At 36.9% G+C, this 21,541-nt stretch overlaps 1 protein-coding gene across 3 annotated transcripts in view; it reads right to left on the bottom strand.

Moving 5' to 3' along the window:
- The window catches only part of LOC118523456 (uncharacterized), a 187,464-nt gene that overhangs the window by 5,206 nt on the left and 160,717 nt on the right, over positions 1–21,541 (bottom strand). Inside the window, exon 3 of one of the 3 annotated variants that reach the window (XR_013447898.1) lies at positions 2,981–3,023. The gene's annotated coding sequence lies outside the window, so the exon portion shown is untranslated. Of the gene's footprint in view, positions 1–2,980; positions 3,027–17,158; positions 17,172–21,541 lie in introns of those variants that run through there. The other 2 variants (XR_013447897.1, XM_036073045.2) reach the window with 2 other exon arrangements.

The raw sequence follows: 21,541 nt of genomic DNA, 5'->3' as shown, positions 1-21,541 counted from the left end.
GCCAATGGGGCATTGGATTTTTGCAGAATGATCCTTGGATTTTATTCTCAATGAACTGCTTAATTTAAAATAGATTCTTTTAATGAAAGTATCCTTCTCCTAAAAAATTTACTTAATACTGGTTTGATACACATTTATTGAACCCCAACCAATGGATTGCTCCATGCCAAACAGTGAGCATGAAAAAAATATATAAAGCGCAACTCTTGTCCTCAGAAGTACAAGCCAGCAAATTGAGGATTCCAGTGAAATGTGGAAAGCATGATTATGGAGGGAGGCAGAAGGCACAGTGGGACCAGACTGGATAAGCTTCTAGAAAATGATGTTTCCTCAAGAATTCATCCCTAGAGAGATTCAGAGAACTTTGACTAAAATAAATAAATGTCCCAAAGGCCAACTGGAAAGATACAAATAGTTGAAATTGTAGTCGGCCTGGTTAACCATGAATTAAAGTCATATTTTCTATAGTTACACAAGGGTCAAAGGAGACTGGATGGTCAAAATTAAATGGCTAAAATTAAATGTTTAGAATCTGTTCATTTGTAATTTTCCAAGGAACTTTCCCCTTCAGTGTCAGAACTGTAAAATCTTCCTACAAAAAAGTGATTTGTCACTCATACAGTGGATTAAGTGACAGCATCTCACAGAATTCTGCATCCCAATAGGGTTTTGATGGCACCTTCATCTTGATTTCTCTGTTGTGCCTGATATTACCTCAGTCATGTCCATCTGATCTTCTCCATGCCAGCATAAGCTCATGGAAGTGAAAGGCTGTGTCTTGTTGAACTTTCACTACAACATAATGCTGTGGCCAGAGTAGGTGCTCAATACATGATGGTTGAATTAAGTAAGCCAAAAATAATACTCTTCAGATGCTTGAAATAATATTCTATAAATTGTATTTTAATACAAAACATCCCAGACACACAGCGTCTGGGACTCTATAGATTTGTGTCTGACTGCTATGCCAGCTAAGGAGACTTTACACTTTTGTCTTCCCTTAAGTTGAAAATGTCAGATCCCCAAATGCAAAGGAGAGCAAGCATGAAATGTAACAGAATTTATGGTTAGATTTTCCCCAATGTCTACTTTATCAAATGTATACGAAAAATTATAGTTTATGGGGATTTAAATTGGCCTTTTTGTGAGAATAAAAGCCAAAGGCAAAATTAGAATATAGTCTTATTTTTTCAAATTTGGCAAGAAAACCATCTAGGAAGATTTCTAATTTATTTAAACTAGATCCAGTTCCTAGTTTTTAATCCCTCACTTTTCTTATTTGTAATGTGCCAGAATATCCTGACTATTATGCACTCAAACATTTTATTTTAAGCGAGGTTTATCCATATGCTCCAAATTGATGACTTGTTTTGGAGGTAAGATGGCACTTGCCATGAGGAAAGACAAAAGTGATCTACTATTTTTATCAAAATAGTGAAGTGACACAGTGTTTTCTAAATAAATTTAGCTCACCTTTACTGAACTCTTATCAAGTGACAGGCACTAGTGTAAGTACTCACACGCGCTCTTCCTTAGTCATCATGATGGGCCTATGAGGAGGTATTAGCAATTTGACATGTGAAGAAAGGAAACCAAGTGAGCTCACTACCTTACCCAGTGTTCACATAGGTAGCAGGAGGTAGAACCAGGCTTCCCATGATAACCATCTGCTTTTAAGTGCTAGGCTCAGCATATTTTGGGACTGTCAGGTCAGCTTTCTTTCTGCAGCAGGGACCTTGCCTCCCAACCACTGACATTCCACTCCCCTCACTCTTGCTCAGTTAAACACAGAATCACTAACGATTCCAAAAAAGCTATGTACTCATTTGCACCTTGAATGATACAGACACTGTGTTTATAAAAATATCATGTAGAGAATTGTTTGTGTGTGTGTGTTTGTTTTGTTTTGTGTAGGGAGTGGTGTGGCAAAGCAGAATATGGAATTCTCAGAGTTGGTGGTAACCATCTCTAGGATCTACAAAATGAATATTCCAACTCCTAAAGACCATATCAGTCTTGGCCTCTTGAGAAATTTTTGTCCTCTTTGTTCACACACAAGAAATTCTTCACTGGATCTATATTGCCACCTGTAAAATATATCCCATCTATTGGTTGTCTCATCTGCTGTATTAGTTTTTTATTGCTGCTGTAACAAATTTCTAAAAACTTACGGACTAAAACAACACAAGTATGTTCTCTTAGGGCTCCGCAGGCCCACAGACTGGTACAGTCTCGCTAGGCTAAAATCAAATCAGGCTGCACTCCTTTCTGGAGGCAGAAAGAATTCATTTCCTTGCTCATTTGGGCTGTTGGCAGACTCCAGTTCCTTGCTGTTACAGGACTGAGGTCCCTGTTTTCTTGCTGGCTGTAAACTGAGAGCCGTTCCGTTTTCAGTTTCTAGAGGTGGCTGAATTCCTTGGCTCATGGCTCTGTTCCTCCGTCTTCAAAGCCAGCAATGGTGGGTTGAGTTGAGTTTTTCTCATGTGGCATCTCCCTGACTCATTCTCCTACCCTTCTCTTATGGAACATATGATTAATTGAGCCTACATGGATAATTCAGTATAATCTACCCATCACTAAATTCTTAATTTCACCACCCTCCTTTTACCTTATAAGGTAACATATCCACAGGGTTCAGGAATTAGGACACAGACATCTTGGGGGAAAGGGGGGGCATTATTCTGTCTACCACATTCTTTAGCTACATATATGAATTCTGACTGGGTTAAGTTATTAATGCTCTTCATATGAGCCATGTGAAGTCACAATCAGGATGAGCAAGTGTATGCACTCCTCAAAAAAAAAAAAAAAAGAATATATCGCAAATTACCATGATGATACCAACACTAAAAAAATCAAACATCTTTGGTTATCCCCTAAAACCAAGTTCTTTAACTTCTCAAGTTTTCTAAGGCTATTGAAAAGTTAGGAATCTTTTCTCTTTGGGGATAAGGTTTATTTTTAAATAGCCTTTACTTACCTTCCCTAATATTCATTGGATTTGAACTGGAGAGTTTCCATCGCTACTGATGAGAAGCATCGTCAGAGGAAAAATGGAAAGAAAAAAGAGAAAACTTAATTAAATGGCAATTACTTACAGCTTATTAACTATATAAAACAATCCTTTCAAGTAATTTACATACTGACTATTAGAGTATGGGTTAGGGTACTACCAATCTTGAGTAGTCAAACATAGTATTCATTCAAAAGAACTCCCCCTCAACAGGAAAAAAAGGTGTCTACTGTTATCAGAAAATGCTTTTTTAGATTTGAGCCCTTTTGTATCTAAATACATTTGAGAACCTTTTCTAGGGACACACCTGAGAGTGAAAGTCTTTAAAAAAAAAAAAAGAATCAGTGGTTTAACACTAATTTCTAATCAGATCCTACAGAAAGGAACAGCCCGCACGGCAGCTGTACTTTTCCCAGGGTTAATTACCTTTCACTGCTCTCTGCTAATGAGTCAGCTGTTCCTGTCACCGCGCACTACACTGGTTCATCTGGAGCTCTAGTTGTGGACAAACACCGAGTGACAGTCCTATTTACATATGGGGGTGTTTGTTGTGCAAAGATTTCAAAGGATTTTTTAAATCCTTTAATTTTCATGTGTTTCCATGCTAAAAATATTTTTACAAAAAGATTTTACTTGGTCAACTATTCTTGTTCTCCCAGGCCACTGGATTCACCAGTAGTCAGTGCAAAAGGCCAAATCCTTGGAAAGAGGCAAACTTCATCACTTCCACAGACAGCTTTGTCTTACTGATTCCTTAGCATAGTTACAATTACCCTATCAGGATGAGACAGAGCCTTGAAAGTTTGTAACTTCCTTCGCTTTCTAAAAAGATTCCTACAGAAAATTAAATTCGAAAGCAGGAAGTAATCTAAGATAAAAAGATGCAAAACAAACAAAAAAAGACACAAAACATAGATTTATTTGTACATGAAAAGTGAATTTAAAAATTGAATTTTCAAAAAAATTTAGACCTGAAAACTGCTTTCACCTAATATTTCTAGGTCACTGTGGGATATGTGTACATATATATATATATATATATGTACGTAGATGCATGTGCATATGTACATACATATATACACACACATATAATTTATTACATAGATAATAGCTCTGCTACCCAGAGAATAGTTCTGCTCTCCATCTCATAATGTAGACACAGTGTGCCTTTATGTATTTTTTGAACATTGCAGCCAAGAGGTATACACATCTCTTCCCCCTTTTTTATTCCAGAGGGAACTGAGGAAATATACAAATGCGAAGTATCTATTCAGGTCCATTTTGACAACCACCAAAATGCCTCTGAATAGAGGCTACTCTCCGACTGGTAAGTTTCTTGCTTTAACCCTTAGAGCAATGGCTGTCAGATTTTAATATGCATAAGGATCACCTGGGTACCTTGTTAAAATGCAGTTCCTGATTCTGACACCCTGATGTCCTGCATTTCTAATAAGGGTCCAGGTGCTCCTGCTGATCCATGGACCACACTTTGAATAGCAAAGTGTCACAGCGGCGGTTCTTAAACTTCAGCCGGTGTCAGAATCACCTGGAGGGAGGGCTTATTAAAGCACAGGCTACTGATTCAGTAGTCTGGAGTGGGGCCTGAGAATGTACATTTCTAGCAAGTTCCCAGATGATCCAGATGCTGATGGTTTGGGGATCACGCTTTGAGAAGCAACACCTTAGATATCCACTATTAAAGGCAATGAAGAATCCTAATCCCCAAAGGCAAAATACATCCACATGGAACAGTAGTATTTCCACTTTATTCTAGAGCTATTTATTTGCTCTGTTTTTAATGTTTTATGATAGAAAGAGACAGAAAAAAGTGAATGTTCTGGCCCATCGTTGAAGTACATTCTGAGAACCACTTTATAGCTCATTGAACTTGATCTTCTGTTCAGATGAAGCCATTCATGTCAAGAAAGAAATAGCAATTAAGTACTTCTTCACTACAGGTGCCATTATCAAATGTAAGCTCACAAATTACAAATCTAAGACTGCACAATATTTAAACTTGCCAAAAGCAAATAAAATATGGAGGTGAATTGATTAAAAATCATGTAATAAAAACAAATTTCAATATCAAGCAATAATGCAAATTTCTTTGAGACGTCAATGTTTTACCAGCCCTAGTAAACTCTGACATTTTCTAATTGGTACAAAGAGTTTCTCATATACACCATGTGAAGTGTTCTTTTTCGATCAGTGCTATTTTGAAGAACACACTATCTTGAAATCTCCTTAAAAGATTAAAAAAAAAAAACCCTTTTAGTCTAATACTAAAAATACATTTGCATTTCTGTTCATGTAAATATCCCAGTGATAAATTTTGCAACATCATTTATAGAAATAATACAGATTTTAGAAAGAGGAGAATACAACCAGTTGATAATAAGAAAAATTATAGAATGAAAACTTGCTGAGTGTGATTTAGTAAAGAGATGGAGGGTGAGTCTCCCAAACACCAAATTTCGCACTGAGCAGAAGTTAGGTGTTTTAGCACTCAGGCCAGGAAAAACTACTCAGTATCCTGAAACATGGACTTATTAAATCGTACTCCAGCAAAGCTGGGAGAATATGGCACAATGTAAGAAGTATCAGTAAGCACAGGAGAAAGATCTTAAAAAGAATCAATTCCCCTTCTGAATTCTTGCCACCACTCATTTGGTTTTGCTGTCTCACTGATGTTTTTTTTTTTTTTTTAAACAAAGCTATTTTAAAAGTATCAATCTCATCTAAATGCAAGAAAATTATAATGTCACAAATAAGGAATTTGGTTAATACCAGTGTAACCAGCCCTCTTGATATAGAACAGTATTATTTAATAAATTCATTAACTTATTTACACAAATCTTCATTAAGCACCTATTCTTCTGGAGAAGAAGGGAAAACATTTATGTAAACAGGTGGAGTCTTAGTGAGCGGAGAGGGGTGTATGGTGTGTGCCAATCTAATAGTACAGATATATCCGCTGTACACATCAAAAAGGCAATAAAATGAAAATCTTTGAGGAGATGTGGGTGCTGAATTTATTTCTTGGTAACATGGGAGAACAATCTGATGGGTTTGATAAGAACTCTCCTCTGAAAGCACAAACATCAGGGTATAGAGTTTGAGTAAAGAACTCATAATCATACACATTTAGAATGAAAATGCACATTGTTGTCTCGGGCCGAGCCTGCATGTGAATATCAACATCCTAACTGATCTTTCTCCTTGGATGGTTTTTAAGAGTTACAATGAATCAGACTAAATACGTGCCTTTGGTCATTTGAACATCTGGTTTTATAGTTGTCTCATGTGATTAATCAGAGGTCAATACAGTTCACATCAGGCATTTTGTCCTATGCTTATCCAATTCCAGTCTATTATTCTTATTGGTTTTCATTGGCCAATTGGCTTCTCTCTATGTCAGTGTTTCATTAGCTATGGCAGATCACTGAGGGAATCTGACCTGACTTTTCTATCAGAGGTAACAGACTACATATTTTTTGGCTATGTTTAGTTTTTCCCCAAAAGGTGTGTGCAGGAAGAAAATGCCTTAGAAGATCTATGGCATCCCTGCTGTTAAAGACCTACTATGCACACTGTGTTGTCATAGCGAATGATAAGAGTGCTTGCGAAATGAATGCTTTAAGTCAGAGAAATCTGTATGGGTTTCCTTTCATCGTGTTAACTCCTCCCGCTCCAAGCCTGGGTTCTGCGTTCCCGTAGGAAGCTTTGCCTACACCTCACATAGCAGCTGGCCCACCAGGATGAGTCACTGTTGACATACTCATCATCTGCTCTAGATTGGACGCTCCTGCAGGGCAAGAGCAATCTTCTCTTTGCTTCCCTTCATATATAAGGTGCTCAATGTTGAATGAGAATGTTGACTGAGTGTCAGTTGACTATTAAGAAAACATGGAACCATGACGAAGTCACTGCTTCTGTGATGTGAATTTTAGGAAATCAGTGGATGAAATATTTAGAGAGAAAATAGGAAAATAGCCATACAATGTAACAAAAAGTCATGCTGGTGAAAACACACAGTTGAGATTAGCTAAGAGTAATAAATGTAATGCTGTAAAGTAGATTATTGAATTATTGATGTTATATCTAAAGACCAGTGAAGTAGAAAATAATCATCTTATAAACAGTTTGCTTATAAATTGAGATTAATTTTACAAACAAAAAAATGGACCAAAAGCATAGGCAGTAGTACTATACCCTAGCCACTTGAAAGCAAAGGGAAGGGGGTGTTAAAATTTAAGGACTGCTACTGCCAGTTCAACCACATGTTAAAATTAGAAGAGTGGCACATTGCAAATGCCGAAAAAGACTAAATGGAGCAGTTCTTGAAAACATGAAATAAAATTAAAAGATAATACAAGAAACATAATATTTATCATGAAAATATACATGAATGTTGTACGAGGCATACCGATCTCAAATTAGACAGTGGAGGTAGGGAGGCGAGAAAGTAGTAGACAATGCTTTGAGTGAAATAAATTTAGGAGGGAAAAGGTAAAAATAAAATCAGATGAGGCTTTCACTGTTGCTGCCATTAGTGTGTGCATCGACACTGACTAGGACACCAGAATGGGCATCTTATGTTTCTATTATCTTATTTAAACCTGCCAACAATCTAAGGATGTTGACATCATTGTTATTCCCAATTGAAGTTGAGCAAACTTAGGTCACACCGCTAGTAAGAGCTAGTACTCAAAATAATGTCTGATGCCAATGTTTTTTTCTGCTATGTAGCACTCGATAGAGCAGCAGTGTGACGCTGGACAACTCTATGTCTTTCTTTGAGCAAACCATAGAAAGATCCACAACGCTAGAATGGAGTCAAGGAATGTAAACTTTTGTGTTGCATTTAGATTGGATATAGGCTGGACAGAATGTTCAGAAAATCAGCAATAGTTGCTAAGATAATGAACACACCGAAATATGTTTTTAAAAAATCATAAAGCCGGTATGTAGGGAAGATAGTGATAAATGACCCAGGAAATGCTTTGTTGATGACTGGAGATCCTGAGCACTGGTCCAGGGCAGCAGATTTAGAAAGTGCCAAGCTTTGTCGCTGAATTAACACCCATGCGAGTTGGGATCTTAACTGTGACATCTGCTAGTTCTTGATCACGGAACTATGGTTCTTCATCTATAAAAAGGTGCAATAACAGAATCTCCCTCTAGAGCTGTGAGGACTGCATGAGATGTCACACATAAGAGGCAAGGCACACAGTAGAAATTCTGCAAAATTCCATGATCCAAAAAGAGATCACTCCTTACACAAAGCCCACAGGTAGGTAGTACCCCATTCATAACCCTGTGTGGTCATGGTGAGGACTCGTCTTGATGAGACTGATTAAACCTTTGGATGTTAAACAGGCCATTTTCTCCAAGAGAATATGCAGTCAGTAGAAAAAATCATTAAGGACTCAGTCAAAAATACTTGTCGACTTTTTTAATTCTATTATTTGTTTGTGATAGATACTGTTATAAATGTTTTCTATATATTAGATGTTAACTCAGTTTTCACAACAACTATATGGATAAGGGGTTCTTTATTATTCCCACCTTCCAAATAAGGAGATTAAAACAGAAAACTTAAGTACTTGCCCAGAGTCACGAAGCTAGCAAGCAGCCACCCTGGAAATTGAACTCTAGCTCCAAGATGTGTGTTTAATCACAACAGTCTCTCATCGTCATGAGATAGGTGATAGAGAAGCAGGGATAGACAGCAGAAATTGTAGTCCAATGTGGGAACCAAACCAAAGCCAAAGAAACAACAAATATACAATGCAATCTAAAGCCGCGATAAGCACTATGGGAAAAAAAGGTAGGCTGGAAGACAGGGGGTATTTCAGACTGAAGTAGGAATAATCTTTATTCATTTGTGAAAGAGTAAAAAAACCATATGCCTGGGATGAAAACAGAGCCCTTGTATCTAGAATATATAAAGAACAATTACAACTCAATAATAGAAAGACAAATCACCCAATTAAAAATGGGCAAAGGACTTGAATAGAAACGTCTTCAAAAAAGACATACAAATGGAAAATAAGCACGTGAAAAGACATTCAACATTATTAGTCACTAGGAGATGCAAATCAAAACCACAATGAGATACCACTTTATACCCATTAGGATAGCTATAATGAAAAAGACAGACAATAACAAGTGTTGGTGAGGATGTGAGGGAATCTCGGACCTTCATACACTGTGGGTGGGAATGCCATTTTATTGCATTTTATTGCATAGGCTTTTCCAATGCCTTGGAAAACAGTTGGGCAGTTCTTCAAATTGCTAAACACAGAGTTACCATATAATCCAGCAATTCGACTCCTAGGTACATACACAAGAGAAATGAAAACATATGTCCACAGAAAACTGGACATGAATGTTCATAGTAGCATTATTCATAGTAGCAGAAATGCAGAAACACCCCAAATGTCCATAAACTAATGAGTGGGTAAAATATAGTATAACCAATCAAGGGAATATTATCCGCAATAATAAGGAATAAAGTATTGATACGTGCTAAAAGATAGGTGAGCCTCGAAGACATGCTAAGTGAAAGAATCCAGTCACAGAAGACCACATGTTGTATAATTTCATTTACATGAAATTTCCAGAATAGGTATAGCTACAGATACATGAAGTAGATTATTAGTTGCCTAGAGCCTGGGGTGGAGGGAGGGTTTCAGGCTGATGGCTAAGGGGTGCAGAGTTTCTTTGGGGGAAGCAAAATGGTTTTTTTTTTCATCTGCTTTGCTTTTTTTTCTTTTCTTTTTTTATTATGTTAATCACCATACATTACATCATTAGTTTTTGATGTCGTGTTCCGTGATTCATTGTTTGTGTATAACACCCAGTGCTCCATTCAGTACGTGCCCTCTTTAATACCCAGCAAAATGTTTTCAAACTGATTAGGGTGATGGATGCATAACCCTGAATATACTAAAGACTACTGAACTGTACACTTCAAATGGGTAAATTGTATGGTATGTGGATTATATCTCAATAAAGCTGTTTTATAAAACATGTGGAGCCGTACAGACTGTAGTAAGGTGTCTGCATTTTTTTTTAAGATTTTTATTTATTTATTTGACAGAGAGAGAGACAGCAAGAGAGGGAACACAAGCAGGGGGAGTGGGAGAGGGAGAAGCAGGCTTCCCGCTGAGCAGTGAGCCCAATGTGGGGCTCGATCCCAGGACCCTGGGATCATGACCTGAGCCGAAGGCAGACGCTTAACGACTAAGCCACCCAGGCGCCCCAGGTGTCTGCATTTTAAGTGTGATGGCACATCCTTAAATGACTGAGCAGAGGAGTGAAAGGAAGGAAATCATCTGGATATGAAAAGGGAGGCTTTGTCTGGGACAGAGGTAGTAAAAGTAAGAAAGCTAACAGTTGGAAGTTCTATCTCCAGGATAAAATAAGGAAAAAATACCAAAAGAAGAGATATGGAGAGCAGAAACGTACCTACTGCCTGCTATGAGCCAAACTCATGGCTCCCAACATGCTCAACACTGTCCTGCATGGAGAGAAGCCCATTTCATCCTCCGCTCCTCACCCTTCCTGCTCCTGGCTCCAGAGGAAAGGACACTCTCTGCTGCCCTTTACCCTTCCTAATTTAAAAGCAGTTCCAATCGGAGAGGAAAGCCCCTAGCTCTTCTGGTTCCCATTAGTCTTCTGAGTTTCTATGCCAATATCAATCATTAATAACATTGAGGAGTTAGGTAAAACCTTTTGTTTTTAATAATATGATGTGAATGTAATAATAAAAACTAGCATGTTCATGGCACTTGCAGTCTAAAACCATTTTATACAGAGTCGGTATTGAATTTGTTGCCTAATTTTATAGGGAATGTTGAAGCTACCAACTCTGAATGGTCTCGGCCTCTCATCTCTACATTCAACAAATATATTTCTGTCTCCACTCCTCCCTTTGCTCTAGTTTTAGAGGAAGAGGCTTTCTCCTTCCTTTTAAGGGTAGGTTCTCCTTTGGGCTCTATTACATTTGCTTCCTACTTCATCTAGTTGGTTTTCCTTCCATATCTTCAAACTTTTCAGTCTTCTTATCTCTTCTGGTTCCTCCTCTTTAGTATATAAACATATATTGCTATCTCTGTTCTTCAGTGTCAAACTTCTTAAAATCCCCAGAGACTTTTTGTTCTCAATTCCCCTTCTCTGCACAACCCATGGCTATCTAGCTTTCAACCCCTGATTCCACTGAAGTTTCTCAGCTAAGATCACCAGTAACCTCCTATTTGGCATATCTTGGGGTGCATTTGCAGTCTGTGTTCTGAGTAATTAACACTACTGCTGAGTCTTTTTTTTTTTTAAAGATTTTTTATTTATTTATTTGACAGAGAGAGTCACAGCGAGAGAGGGAACACAAGCAGGGGGAGTGGCAGAGGGAGAAGCAGGCTCCCTGCCGAGCAGGGAGCCCGACGCGGGGCTCGATCCCAGGACCCTGGGATCATGACCTGAGCCGAAGGCAGATGCTTAATGACTGAGCCACCCAGGCGCCCCTGCTGAGTCTTTCCTTAAGAAACTGTTTCTGTCTTTGTTTTGTCTGTCACTCCTGGATTTCTCCAGCGTTCTCTAAGTTCCTTCTTCATTGGCTCTCCTTTTTTCCCTTTACATATTGATATTCCCAGAGTTCCTAATTTTGGTCCTTTTCTCACTTTATTTTTCTTGGAAGCCACATCCAAATGTCCATCTCTCCGTCCCAACCAAGTCTCACTCTTGAATTTCTGATCCATTGACCCATTGTATAACCAACATCACCGCCTGCCTATCTTGCATTCAATGTGTACATCATCTTTTCCTCAAAATAACCTCTTCCTTCTGAATGTCTTATCTTGGTTAACCATCTACACTGCAATCCAAGCCAGATGACTCATCACCAGTTTTCAAATCTATGTCCTGGGCTTGCCTCTTGCATAGCACAGGTCCGACTGTATTCTGAATATCAGTGTGCTGTGTCACCTACTATGGTGTAAGCTCTCACAGTGTTTATGGTTGTGTCTACACTGCTTGACACAGTTGCTGGAACATAGTAGATTTTTAGTTTTTTGAATGGATAGATTCAAGACTCTTTAAATGCCTCTTCTTTGAAATCTTCCCTGACGCTACCTCTAAGCAAAGATGGTCATTCTGTTCTTCAGGCCATACTTTACCTTTCAGAGAAGAAATAGAATTGGCAATGCCTGATAAGATGCTCTGGCCCTACATACATTAAGGTTGAGTGGCAGAGAGGAATTGCATGTGACCACAGCCTATTTTATCTTTGCACAGGCCACGGTGGTACAAAGCCTACATAACCTGTTCACAATTTTTCAGTACTGATACTTACATTTTTTTACTTGACTCTCTTGGAAAATTTAGTACATGTAAAATACAAAAAATATATGAAAATCATATCTAGCTGGAATAAAATATTTTCTTTTTCTATTTATTTACTCATTAATTTTTTAAATAGGCTCCACACCCAGGATGGAGCCTACTGTTTGGGCTTGAACTCACGACCATGGCATCAAGACCTGAGCTGAGATCAAGGGTCAGACACTTAACCCACTGAGCCACAGAGGCATCCCTGGAATAAAATATTTTAATCTCTTGTGAATTTGATGTGGTATCTATCTAGGAAGGGTTCTATTGTGACTAAAACTCTTCATTCTTATATTCTTTCTTTCTTTTAAGAATCACTTGTGCGTTTCTCACAATGTTCAAGCTTCTCCGCTAGATTCTGCGAAGAATGCAGTGATTTTAAATATAGTTTGTCTTCTAAAGGATTTTTGTCAAATTTCATTAACTTGACGCTTTTTAGTTAGTATTATATTTTCAACATGGTATTTGCAAAAGATTCAAAAATGCTTTTACGTTAATCTTCTATAGTAATTTAAGGAAACTTTATAAGTATTGTAACAATAACTGCTTAATTAAGATCTAAAATGCAAAAATAAATGCTACAATGTATCTAAACGTATCTGCAAACTGTAATCTATGTTTCCAAATATTTTTTAAGCGAAGCAAAATCTTAACAAGCCCACAGACAGAAGGCACAGAGGTCAAATGTGCAGCCGTCAGTCCGCCCTGCCTGAGGCCACAGGTCAGGCACAGCTCTGACCTTGCAGCCATGGATTTCCCTGGCAGCTTGCCCCGCCTCCCCATGGCACAGTCTTCTCATCTATGAGAAGGGGCTGGTAACAGACCTTCACTCTATCCTATAGGCTGTTGCTCTGGTTGTGGCTGTTGTGTGAATTCATAGATGGAAAGTACTTAGAAGAGTGGTTGGCACCATGTCAGTGTTATCTTATTATTATAATAGAAAAACACGTGTCTTCTGCTTGACACCAAACTACTCAGAGGAAGAATTCAATTATCAGACATTTCTAAGTATCTATGTTGATGCTCACAGATTCTGTGAGCTAAGATTTCTGGCTGTTGGGCCAAATGTTTAACTTTCGATCCAATGTTTAGCATCAGAGCTAAGGCTCATTTGGTTCTTAGCACAGGCTACTTCTGATATCAAGGTTAATTGGCATACTAAGTACGTATGTCTTAGGTATAAAAAAGACTTACGCTGTCTCTGAATTATTTTTCAAACTGATGGGATGTTTTCATTATTAAAAGTTCATAGAGTTATAGAATTTGGGGAATGAAAAGGACAGTAGGGGTCACCCAGCATAACCCTTAATATGACAGATGTTATCAATAAGGAAAATAAAGCAACTTGTCAAGTCAGAATCGTTCGACTACTTAATGATATTTAACTATGAGTGGAACCCAGACATACTTGAGACCCACTGTCATTTGACACAATGTTGTTGACACTGCTTTTGCTTTTGTTTTTTCACATACGTCGTGCCCAGACACCATGCAGCATAGGGACACATTAAGAGCATGGATTTAGAGAACAGTTAGATTTGGGGCTCAAGCCTCAATCCTGCTGATGACCTAAGGAAAAACATCTTACTGTCTCGGTTTCAGTTGCTTCATCTGCAAAAAGCAGACACGAGTGGAAATGCTATGAGTATTGAATTATATAATCCTACAAGGAACTTAACACCATGGGTGGCTCAGTGTAAGCACCTGGCAAATGTTAAGAGTTATTATTATTACTATAGTCATGCATATCATCATTGTTATGAAAAAAATTCATATGCACAATGTTTCTATCTAAAGTTCTTTTTCTTATTTGCCAAACGCTAAGAAATAGTTTTTGGGTCAATGATTTCATCCAAGTTAAGTCAGAATCCTTCAACTATTTAATATTTAACTATGAGTGGTGTGTGTGTGCGTGTGTATGTGTGTGTGTGTGAGAGTGTGTGTGAGGCAGGGAAGGTATATGTGCACATTTCCATTATTTGACAGAGCCAAGATCTGGGATCCTATGGTTTTTTTCAAATTCCCCTCACCTCACTTGCAGTCTGCTGTGATACAGCCTATATATCAACCCTAATCTGCAAATCCTGGCCCTTGGAATCCTCTGGTTGATAAGGTTTGATTACAGAAGAAACAGTCCCAAGGAAGTAAGTGAATCAGGTACGGAACATCACCAAACTTCAAATGTTTATGGTAGCAAAGAAGGACCCCAAGAAGATACCTGCCATGGGAAAGCTGGTCAGTACATGATTTCATACAAACAACAACAACAACAAACAAATAAACACTTGGAAATTTGACCTTTAAGCCAAAAGGTTGGCATCAAAATGTACAAACTGTTTTCCAATCTGAAATCTATGCCTGGAAGGTTATTCAATTGAACATGAGTATTTAAGAAAAATAAAGCTGGTGGAATATTCTAATAGTTCAAAAAGTCTAAGTGAAATATATTTAACTGACCTGTGAAAACCAATGTAGGCAGTATTTGGAAAGGTTTTTTATTTGTTTGTTTTGTTTAGACTTGGAACCTGCGCTTCAGGAGTAAAAAGATAGAGCTTTAATCCCTAGGGAAAAAAAATTCCCAAATACATCATAGAATCTAGGATAATCCTTCATGAAGTCAGAAGCAAAAAAAGAAAAAAAGAAAACAATAACTTCCTCTACCTTTAAAAATAACCACAACAGCAACCCCGGTCTCCATTCTTTCATTTCCTCAGGTCTGACATTCTGCAGATGACCGCCCTTATTTGTCCCTACATGTTTTCCAAAATATAAAAGTGAAATAGAGTCCCAAGGGCACTGTACTTGAAAGGTTATGAGAGTTAGAGAATTTTAACCATGCCTGCCAAATCAGCAGATGGCTTGTGATTATAATTATATGCATCAATAAAACGAATAATCTTTACAAAATTTGAATTTCTACTAAAGTAAGGGATTTAGTAAGCAGATGCAACAGAATGCATTTTCTTTAACCCTTTTGGTAGACACTGGTATCTTTCACACACACAAAAAAGATCAAGGACTGTGCACATAATAGGTTGTATACTCTCATTTTTGCCCCCTTTCTAAAGTAGTCATATTGTCAGCCTCAATCTTTCCTTGATTTCATTTTCTTCATGAGCATATTTCCTCCTCACCCCCTTTTCACCCTTCAGAATAGAAATGTTTAGACTAATTCCTGCCATTGTTTGATATTTGAAAGAAGAAAATTTAAAAGAGGTAAATACCTTCATTCAAATTCATACCAAATATACTATAGAAACAAAAGAGCAAACAGTGGATGCATCTTTCTAGCTAATTGTATTCTTTACAAATTAGGTTTTCAATAACAAAATTTTTCATTTTTTTGTTTTCTGTTTCTCTTTAATCTACATTCCAAGAATGAAAATACTGTTTATTCTATTGAAATAATTAAATATTTTATTTCTGTATGGTTCTGCATAACATTATAAGTAATGATAACTAAGTTTTGTCTCATGCCAAGCCTGAATTTACTCATATAGAAATTGGATACATATATGATACATTTGAAAAAAAAGGATAAGGCAAGATTTATACACTGGCCTTTAACCATGTTTCTCCTTCATGAGGAAAAACTCAAAATTTAGGAAATGAAATTAAACTTTCAAATTTTGGAAAAGGTAGGAAAATGTATCACAGAAATTTGCATACTTATTTTTTAAAGAAATTGTAATGTAAATGTTTTTCGTGGAATTATCAAGTGTAACTCTTCATTAAGATAGTATATCAATTAACATATTTAACTACGACAAACCAACAAATAGAACATTTAGGAGTATTTAGAGAACATGTATTTATGCAGCTATCTTGGCACCTTCATATTTATACTATATAAATCAAGTAAGTTAAAATGTTCTGATCTAAAAAGCCATTTTATGTTATAGATAACCCTATATTTAATAGTATAAATAAGTTACTAATAAGACTTTGAAGGTATTGACGGTTTTGTGGGTCAACACTATTTACTTGTGGATACAAGTTTGAAAAGATCAGAAATTCTTCTTAGCTACAAAATTCTCTCAAAGGTGCAACTTAAATGTGCAGGTCAAATCCTGTCAGAACAAGTATTCCTACAATCACAGTCTGAAGAATTAAACTGAAAAAGTAGTAATTCTTGCCCAGACGCTTATAAATTTGATGCAAAACTCATCAAAACAATATTCAAATACTTACAAAGAAATTCAAGTGTCTCTTAGAGTTCACTGAAATGGAATTTTAAAGGATTCAGTAATAAACTATGTTCAAGTTTCTTTATGCAGGTGATAAAATAAAATATTTTTCAATCATAACATCCTGGAAGAGGAAATTTTTTTCTTTTTTTTTTCTTTTTTACCAAATCTGAAGTATCAACTAAGAGAAACCATCTAAACCAAAACCTTATGAAATGAATCCTAAAGGGGCAAAAAATAAAGATACTAATTTTAAAAATAAGAAAGAAATGAGGAGTAAACCTAATAATCTTATTACTTGGAGACCTTTGCTATAATTTAATACTTAAATATAGATATTCCATTTTGAAATAGGATAAAATTAAGTATTTCTGCTTACAGAAAGTCAAAGTTGAAATATCATGAAATTCTAAGGTATACTTTGGATTGCCATTAATATAACTATGCATAATAAGCCAATTTAACCATATATACTTAATGTACACTTAGTATATTTAACTTGTTACCTTAGACTGGATATGAGCACTCAGCCATGTAAAATGGAATTTTCACAATCCTTCAAGGAATCTCACAAATTTAAGGCTCTGGAAGGGAAAACATGAGAGAGTTCTGTACTGATGGAAGCGGATGTGTAGGGAGTGTGTAACATGATATTGGCGTGTCCACTTACTGTCACAAACTCCAAGTGAAAGTTAAAAAACAAACACTTTTTGAACACCTACTACATACCAAAGGCTTTAGATATATTTAATTATTTAATTTTCACATGAGTCATGAGGCAAGATTTATCTAGCCTGGCCCCCATCTAACAGACCAAGAAACCAAGGCCCAGAAAAATTAAGTAACTTATCCAGGGCCACGGATTTAGTAAATGGAGGAATTAGGTCTCAAACACATGCACCTGAGGAGGAGGTGTCAGAGATTCTCTTGCCACTTTGTGTCACCCATATGGCACCTATAATGACCTCTTCTCCAGGAAATGCTTCATAGTTCTTCTTATATCGTGGATCCTCAGGGGTGAGAATGAGGCCCCCATATTACCTATAGCACCGAGTACAATTCTTTGAACCATGTAGTTTTAGTAATACTTATTTGTCATATAAGTGAACCTAAATAAAAGTTCCTTTTGTCGACAGAAATTAAGTTCCTCAAATTTCCTTAAAGAAAAAAGTTATAAAGCAGCTAAAACCATTTTCTTAGTGTATTTCCAGAGTTAAAATTTTTAAAAATCTCTCAAATTCAAGAACAATGTTTGTAGAAACAAGTTCACATAAGCCAAAAGTAATGATCTGTACCCTCTTATCTTAATTACAACACAGACCTATTTTGTTCTGAAGAATGACAATTACATTTCTGTGACAGTAATTCCACTCAGTTTTATTCCAGTGATGCTACTACCCAGACTTCAGTCGAGTTTGCTCATCCTTTGCTGTACTGGTGAGCAGAGGGGCAAAATATTTATAACCATCCAGAAGGATTGTGTGTTTTCTGAACAGTTCACTCTTGTATTAACATGATGAACATTAGCAAGCACAGAAAAATAGTTTTTATAATCCATGAGATTCAAATTTAAAATCCTCACAACAGAAAAAAAAAAAAAAAAACCAAACACCCTAATATATCTATAATGCCTGAAAGAGCAAACTAGTTGCAGAAATCTACTGGAAACTAAAATTGTTGGGTAGCAATTGTGGCCATTTTCATATAGCTTGCTTTTCCCATGATTTCTACCACATTGATGAGATTACATATTAGAAAATTCTTAATTTAGTAAAATCATAGCATATCTTCCCTACATGTATTTTACTTGACATTACCAAGACACTATTATACCTCTCTCTTCACAAAATTGATTTCCTTGTCAATTCTGGTTACTATAAAAATAATAGAGTCTGTAGTACATAATATATGTTATATACTACACACATACAGTCTTAAATGAATCATATAAATAAAATGAATGTTGGGAACACATTTAGAAGAAGAAAAGTACTTTGAGACCAAAAAAAAAAAAAAAAAGGAAGAAGTATGTGACCTCTGGTCACCCAGACCATATTATAAACCTCTATTATGAATCTCTCACGAATACTAATAATAAGTGATTTATTCTGTAACATAAAATTTCTATATTCTTATATAAATAAAAATGTTTCAGGGCAAGTAATGCAAGTTAGCAAACTGGTTTCTACATAACATGGAGAGTTTTAATTTATGAACAGATGATTATGACATGCCATTCTAATATTAAATGACAGTGGTTTTAAAAATTCAATCCTGACACTGTTTTATGAACCCATCTATTTTAAAACACCACACTTATGTTAACAATACTTTTTCAAATGTTTTCAATGAGATTGTCAGAGTTTATTAAATCACTAACAATCAGCTAAGCTGACAGGTCTTAGAATAAAATATTTAATTTACCTGAATGTCCTGTAACAATATCATCCTCTCTTGAACTAAACATCCTCTGAGTACACAACTCTAAGGCAGACAGACATTTCAGCAAGGCAAATAAGACTTTCTGGCAACTTCCTGTTGCCATATTTCTCTAAAAGGATCCTGCAATGTTATACTTCAATACTGCAAATGCATTTTTCCAAGGGACACAGTAAGCCAATGCTGCTCAGTGTCAGATAGCTTTGATTTTTTCCCAAGTACAGCAAGCAAATAACCACTAATCCTATTCAATATTACAGAGTCACAGCAATGATTTTATTTGCAGATCCAAGAGAGATGGAATACATGAAGAACAGAGAAGCTTTTATTTTCTTGTTTTGTTGTGTTTGAGTGATTGATTTTTAAGATACTGATCAAAGAAATGGTTATCCTACATCTGATATTAAATATACCTTAGCAGATGGGACAATTTTACATTGACAAGAACGAACCTCACTGCACACACTCCGGCTCAACGTTTCCATTATCTTTTAAAAGCAGTAGGACTAACTAAATCAAAGTTCCCTCATGCTTTTGAAAGTTTTTCAAACCTGAATCCACACCTGAATGGTCGTCATTTGTCAAAGCACCATTTCTCCAACAAATAGCCTACCTTCTCAAATTCAAGTTCACTTGCATTTTGGGGTACACTTCACTTTTGAAATTCAAAAACTTTTATGAAACAGCAAAACAAAACAACAATAACAACAACATAAGAGCATTGATCACTGAAGCAACATTTCCAGAAGTGATAGCAAAATCCCTTCATTCTGACCTACTTGTCGAGAATCGGACTTTCAGCCCCACGGTTAGGCTAAGATTTGTTCTACTTTCTCCCTAGGGCTTAATTGCCAGACTGACTTACCCGTGCCTCCTAGCCTTTGTTCTGCCTCTCACGCTGACATCAGGGAAGCAGTGATGTAGAATAAAGCAGGGGTGGGCTAGGTTAGTCCAGTGTTTGTGTCGTTGTGTGGTGTGCAGGGACACTCTGTGATACTCTAGTGAGCTGCTAAGCTTTTTTTGTAGGCTTTGTGTCATTTACTTAACGACCAATCTCATTAGCTGCCAGGGTACAATGGGCTGATGCATTTTCTATGTACATACTCTACACAGTGACCCTCAAGGTTGCCGAAGGTCTATTTAATCAGTCAAATGCTGAATATATTTGCAGTAAATCACTAAAAAAAGAAAAAAAATATGGGACTACCGAGGTATCTTACAGGCTTACTATTTACGGGTGGTTATTCGCAGGTAATAAAATGCATGCATATTTAGCCAAAACAAGGGTAGAGCAGGCGGAGATGAATTATCTAGCTTGCACTGGTGACCTTAATTTTAGGAAACTTTGAGAATCAGAGACATTTTCTGTTTGCAAGGAACCCAGATTTGGAATTTAATTTCTGTCTTGGTTTAATCATATTAGCAAGGCAAAAAAGAATTGCTTTCTTTAGCAGCTTCTCCTTACTCCAAAGTCGCCCCCACCTTGGTCCCACCCCCTGCCCCAGCAGCCCCAGAACTGGCAAAGTTGCATTTATGCCCTCTTTCAGTTACAAGGTAAAAACCCTTTTAACTCCTATGAAAAATGAAATACTGAGAGCACTATGAATGACGACAGCTGTCCATAAGTATCAGGGAGAGTTCTATTGTCCAGCTTGTCCCTGGATAAAATGAATACTTTACAGCAGAGGCTGTTCAGCTTGGCTAAAGAGTATGGGGAGAAGGGGAGGAGGTCACTGGAGATTTCGCACACTAATTTAATCTGGGAAAAGGACAGGCTCTGCATCTCCCTTGAACAGACTGGCAGCAATCTGGGCCCCCACAGAACTATCTCCTTTTGCCTGTGCTCTATTTATTCCTTATCTCTGTTTACCAACCGCTAGGTCCCTTTCATTCACACCACGAGGCCGTTTTCCTACTATCAGTCAGCAGCTGACACTGTGGAAGAGCCTCAAAGGCAAAAAAAAGAAAGAAAGAAAGAAAAAAAAGATCAAAACTAAACCAAAGCTGTATAAACAATGCAACAGTACAAGTAAATGCATAAACCCTGATTCTTAACCCAACCCACAGGGTGCAAACAGAATCTTTATAGTAAATCCAACAAACCCACCACAGTGAGCTATGGGCCACAGAGAAAGAAAAGTCAAAAACCATTCATGAAATCACCATCCAAAAAGAAGTGCTAAAATGTATGCTGGATGCTGAAGCAGCCTAGCTTCCAGGGATGTTCTTATCTCTATCATGGATCAATTAACTGGCAACCAGCAAACATTTACCTTGCCCAAAAGGTGAGCTATACATTTCTAAGGGAAACCTCACTCTCATTAAAATGCTGGCAGACAAAAAAATCCACCAGTACTATTATAAGTTAAAGGGGATACAGCATTAACTTTTCTAACTCCTCATGATGTTGGTTTAATTGAAACAATTCAAGAAACAGGGCATCAGACCTCCATTACTTTTATATAAAGACACTAAAAAGTCCTGGGCAATCCAGTCACCTAAATCTTTTTTCCAC

The sequence above is a fragment of the Halichoerus grypus genome, chromosome 5 (genome assembly GCF_964656455.1).
Source record: "Halichoerus grypus chromosome 5, mHalGry1.hap1.1, whole genome shotgun sequence".
NCBI classification, from domain to species: Eukaryota; Metazoa; Chordata; class Mammalia; order Carnivora; family Phocidae; genus Halichoerus; species Halichoerus grypus.
Note: the sequence above shows the minus strand (reverse complement) of the source record. Positions and strands in the feature narration are given on the sequence as shown.